The sequence below is a fragment of the Neodiprion pinetum genome, chromosome 2 (assembly GCF_021155775.2).
Source record: "Neodiprion pinetum isolate iyNeoPine1 chromosome 2, iyNeoPine1.2, whole genome shotgun sequence".
NCBI lineage: Eukaryota > Metazoa > Arthropoda > Insecta > Hymenoptera > Diprionidae > Neodiprion > Neodiprion pinetum.
In genome coordinates, this window is record NC_060233.1 from 4,360,021 (window position 1) to 4,365,753 (window position 5,733).

General features: G+C 42.1%; 1 long non-coding RNA gene across 1 annotated transcript; it reads right to left on the reverse strand.

The window, feature by feature from the left end:
* Positions 1 to 1,404: 1,404 nt before the first annotated feature.
* LOC124211727 (uncharacterized) lies at positions 1,405 to 4,064 on the reverse strand. The gene is made up of 3 exons (XR_006881507.2): positions 3,911 to 4,064; positions 2,835 to 2,970; positions 1,405 to 1,965 (listed from the first exon to the last, which is right to left on the reverse strand). It is a non-coding gene; the product is annotated as an uncharacterized lncRNA (long non-coding RNA).
* Positions 4,065 to 5,733: the final 1,669 nt, after the last annotated feature.

The window sequence follows — 5,733 nt, forward strand, 5'->3', positions numbered from 1 at the left end:
TTGGTCCTACGCTGCTTTTGCTGCGTTTTCTGAGTTGCTGGGGGTCCAATTAGTCAAGAAAGAGTCATCCAAATCGAATCTGAGACCAAAAGTTTTTTGCCCAAAAAAAAAGTAAGGCTTACCCCTTTGCATTTTTGGCGAAAATTTTCGCAATTTTGAGAAGTGCTAGAATGAACTCTTCGTGACACTATTCCGACGTAATTTTGCGAAATAAATCGAATGGGCGCAGTCCAAATACGCTGCGAGCAACGGATCAAAAGTTGGAGCCAAAAAACAAGAACCTGTGATTTCCACATTTTTTGACTGGTGCTTTTTCCGTCGTCATTTCTCTGCTGTTGGTCCTACGCTGCTTTTGCTGCGTTTTCTGAGTTTCCGGGGGTCCAATTAGTCAGAAAATGGTCGTGCAAATCGAATCCGAGACCAAAAGTTTTTTGCCCAAAAAAAAGTAAGGCTAACCCCTTTGTGTTTTTGGCGAAAATTTTGGCGATTTTGAAAAGTGCTAGAATGAATTTTTCGTGGCACTATTTCGACGCAATTTTGCGAGATAAATCGATTGGGCGCAGTCCGAATACGCTGCGAGCAACGGATCGAAAGTTACAGCCAAAAAACAAGAATCTGTGATTTCCACATTTTTTGACTGGTGCTTTTTCCGTCGTCATTTCTCTGCTGTTGGTCCTACGCTGCTTTTGCTGGGTTTTCTGAGTTACTGGGGGTCCAATTAGTCAAGAAAGAGTCATCCAAATCGAATCTGAGACCAAAAGTTTTTTGCCCAAAAAAAAAGTAAGGCTAACCCCTTTGCGTTTTTGGCGAAAATTTTCGCGATTTTGAAAAGTGCTGGAATAAATTCTTTGGTGCAATATATTGACATAGTTTCGCGAGAGGACCCGATTGGGCGCAGTCTCAATACGCTGCGAGCAACGAATCGAAACTTTCAGCCTAAAAACCAGAATCTGTGTTTTTGACATTTTTCAGCTGGTGCTCTTTCTTCCTCAATTTTCATGTCGTTGGTCTCACTCTCTCTCTGCTGCGTGTTCCGAGTTCCTGGCGTCCAGTTAGTCAGAAAATGATCGTACAAATCGAATCAGAAACAAAAAGTTTCTGGCCGAAAAAAGGGAAGGTTAACTTGTTTGGATTTTCGGTGAAAAAACAGGCGGTTTCGAAAAGTGCTGGAATCAATGTATCAGTGAATTATCACAAGGTCTCTCGGCGAGAAGAAATTATGGCGTACAATTTTGATTCGCACCGAGTTACGTAACGAAAATTATTTCCACAAAACATGAAATACCTATCGGATGTTTCCAGAGATGGGGAAGGTAAATGACAAAGTCAATACTTCACAGTTTCTATTACAATTCTGTTACAGTTTATTCAATATTTTCTCATTCTAGTACAATTGTTGCGGTGTTAGTATATTATACATTACTAAGTTGCCGATCACATAGTTTCAAAGTATTAGTCCAAGATGATGTGAGCGGGAAAAAGTGTAATATACCTTACTTCAAGCAGAATCGAATTTTGTTATATGAGATACTTGTTTTTGTAATCTGTTAGTATAGTTCAAGATCTTTCTCACACCCAGGTGCAACGTATTGCTGCAGGATACGATATGTATGATATTGTAATGTTTTTATTTTATGTAACCTGCATACAAATCAATGAATAAATGAATCCCGTATATACTTGTCCGCACTTATTTCATCCTTGATTACAGTCTCACAAATTATACAAATATAAACAATCTTCAATGTGTTGCATGATATTGATTACTCTCCGAACTCATATACGTGCGAATTTAATCTCAAATCTGTACTATCCCCTACACCAATGGTTTCTTATTGTCTTCTCCGCCGTCCTCCGTCCTCAGGAATTTCTGTCCCATTTTTCGTCCCATGATTCGACGTTTGAGCATCTCATCAACGGATTTCCCAGCTGTCCATTTCTTGGTCAGTTAAATCCATGAGAATCCTGTAGAGCGGAGAAAGTCCGTTAATAATCGCATTACAAATGAACCCATAACGAAATTTTAGAAATGTATTTCGCATTCGGCTTGCTCTTTTTATGACCCAACCCGCAGCACTGAACATGGATAACATTGCGGTATGTACTGAAAGCTGTACTGAAAGCTATACTCAAGCTGCAGTTAAAGCGTACGTAAAATATACGGTAGGTTTGAATTTTTGTTTCCTGAAGCGCCAACCTTGCTCGTTTTGTGTCATTGACCAACGGCTGTTTTATTAGCTGTGCAAAATTTCTTCGAAACCATGCGAATCGTTCCATCATAGTGTAATTCTACCACGCGGCTATTTGCAATTTATTAATGCGTTTGCGAAACGTTTCGATGTATGAATACAACTATTTCATATTTTCCGTAACATTGATAAGAACGATTCGTTCGAGCGGTTTTTCATTCCACTGGGTAGTCAATATCTATGTTACATTTCTCTTGAAAGAGATTCACGAAAAAAGGTTTCAATTAGTTTTTAATAGCTGTTTTATTTAGTTCGTTTCAGCGAATTTTATTACCAGTGTCTCACGCGACGACACGATTCAAACACTGGGTAATAGTTTCACTGATCAGTTTAAACCATCCGTCGAGCTTTTGTGTTGTACCGTTATTTTTTATGGAATTTCGATATTGATATTTTCATTTAGTCTTATTCTGATTAATGACATATTAGTAGTACTCTTAATGGTATCGGTACGAATATAATAATAACTACTATACGGATAGTTGATGCGATATTAGTTGGCAGATGGTGGTCCATAATATTGACGGAGGCTGTGCAGCATCATCATCCGTTAGTTTGGCATATTCAATTTTCTTATTAAATTACCTTTCTTTACGGCACCAAGTAACGTAACCCCTTTGCCGCCGCCTAGGAAAAGGTCTGAACGACGTTCAAGCCTGACGCACAGCGTTCATCATCTTGACCCAAGTCTCTTCATGTTCACCTCTTCCGAGCTGCACTGCTGTAAAAAATTGTTTCGATACTTAGTGTTTTGTTCACGACACAATTTTTACAGTCGCATTTCATCCGTGGCTACAGAGTTTAAAAAACTTGTACCATTCAATCGCTGCTCTCGTCTTTTGCTGCCATAAACTATGTCGAGATTTTACTCCACAGCATTAAAGCTTCGCGGCGATACCATTTGGCCAACTTTCAAGGTAAACGCCGACGAGATAGGCGTGAAAAATTCTTCATCACCGCCGTTCTTAATGCTCTAGGAAAAATATAAAAGCAGAAGAAAATATTGTGAGGTCGTTCTGCGTTTAACGTAAGGTAATATACTTCCAGGCATAACGAAACCACTCGTGCATGCGTTAGACGCGCTTTTAACAAAACTGGAAAACAATTCGCGTGAAATGAATCCTACAGCGTATTACTTACACGTGCACAATATACTTGCATACCCACGCGCATATTGACACGGAGATCGCGAGTGCGTGTTATCTTTTAGTCACTATATAACGAAGACGATAAATTAAAGCTGTGTTATCCTTCCGGCTCGTACGAGTCGGAGCATGAATCAGAAACTAAACATCAACAAGACCTAATTTCTGCACGCAGCCATACAACAAAATTCTGCGTACTACTCACTATCCGTCATCTTGTGTCTATCTTTCGAGTTATTGCAGGTCATCGTAGCTCAGTCGTACAGGCAAGATATCATCTGGTTGCCGAAGACAAACAACTCTTACAGTGACGTATTTAGGATTAAAATTAGTGTTCAGTATCATTATTGTACATAAGCTGGACGTAACGTAATCGATAATAATACCGTAATTTTGAAATTCATTGCAAAATGGTTAGTTTCGTTTCCTTTAGAAATATGGTAGGGTTATTGAAGGCTGTTTCCTCAAGCGACAGATCAAATTTAGATATTTTAAATTTTACCAGATTTTACGTACATGTTTTGGAAGTTTAGCATGAAACGTGCGATGCAAAGCGCTGTGAAGCTTCGGCGCCTTATGAAGCAAGGCTGTATTTATGGATCTCCAAGAAGGTGACGCACCTCTTCCAAGTCTCACGGTGCATGCAGAAGCTCACCCTCACTAAGAGACGTGCGAGTGCTGCAAGTACACATTCGTTATTTTAACACGAGAATAATGGCGTAAGGGGCGGAGGGCCGGAGGTTGAAAGAATGGGAGAAACACACAGTATTCTTTATTCCGCGTCAATGGCGCTTTTCGCGAACCGCGTGCAGGAGTCGAAGGATTCGGAGACGGATTTAGGCGTTAAAGAATTTCGCAAAGATCGTTATAACCGCGTCTCGGATACTCTCTCGCAGCGGCGATCCCGAGAACAACGACGACGACGTCGACTCATGACAGCGGTAAGAAACCAAGAACCGCTGCAGATGAAAGGCGCCCCATGCCTGCGCCTCTCTTAATTACACGTATGTGCATCTTTTGTTGACTTCTGATTAACGAGTCACGCGTCGCCGGCCCCGACCATCACTCTCGGGTCCCTCCATGGCTCCAGGAGCCCGGCACCTATCCCACTTACATGCTTGCATCAATTTTTACGGCTCCTGGCTGAAGTGAAAGTTTCAATCTGCTCGAGCGATGACGGACACCCGAGTCAGCCGCACCCTGAGGTCTTCTCGCCGCTCCGCAGGTCGTCGTCAATTTCTGAGCGTCATCGAAATTGAATCCCATAAATCATCGCACCGTGCGCAAACACTGTAAGGGACCCTTTGCTGATCACAGGTATATTAGATATCCGTGAACTCGCAATTTTAGTCCACCCACGACTGGACCTGCAGGTCTACCAGCGATTCCTCTAAAGTACCGGTCACGTAATCGCTGATTGATTCCCGGACTCGCGATTGGAGGACCTTAAGGTGACTCGAGCGAGTTTTCTTTTCTTTCTACTCCATCCTCCGGATCATCGTGGCAAACAACCTCCTGCACTGTACCGAGAGAAGATGTACCGTTTTCTCGCTCGCGACTTACGTACATCAGCCGGTTGTGGTGCCGATATAGCGATGTGCATGAACTAACCCGCCCCGATTTTCTGCAAGAACAAAAAATTTGAGTTAACGTATCTTCGAGCACATCTTTGGAACGCTCGAGAACCATCGGATTCTTTACCCCAATAATGTCCGCACTGTTGAAAAATCCGTGGGACATTTTTATCCACTTTCTAAATTTGAATCAGTGAAAATTCACTGATGCCCAGTTATACGTACACCACTGGAAAAAAACAGTGCATATGCACTGACGTTACAGTGACTTTTCACTGATATCCCACCAATTTCCAGGGTGTACACATTGATTTTCTCCAGTGGTATACTTATAACTGATTCATATTTAAAGAGGACCTTTATTCAATTGAAAATTCACTTTACACAAGTAGTGAATGTCTTCCGATGCGCCAGATAGACCTGCAGTGGTTTGTTCTGCTCGCGTGGTAACCAATACCTCGCGAAGGCAGCGGGGAATCCACGATCAATGATTTGCTCTAAGAAACTTGGGACTTTGTATGGGACTTTGTCCGTTTGATACGCAGAAAGGACAAGGTAGGAGACTTACGGTACAAGCAGCCTCGGAATCTGATCGTGGTGGACACTGGTCAAGACGGTTGTACCTACGCTGGTAAGAGGTCGAGGCTTTCCACCGGCGAAAATCGGTATAGTTAGCGATATAACGACGACGATAACTGTATGTTGGCAATTCTCTCACCGAATGATCTTTTTCTCCGTTGGTGCTCCTCTGAGCAGTCGTAGTCG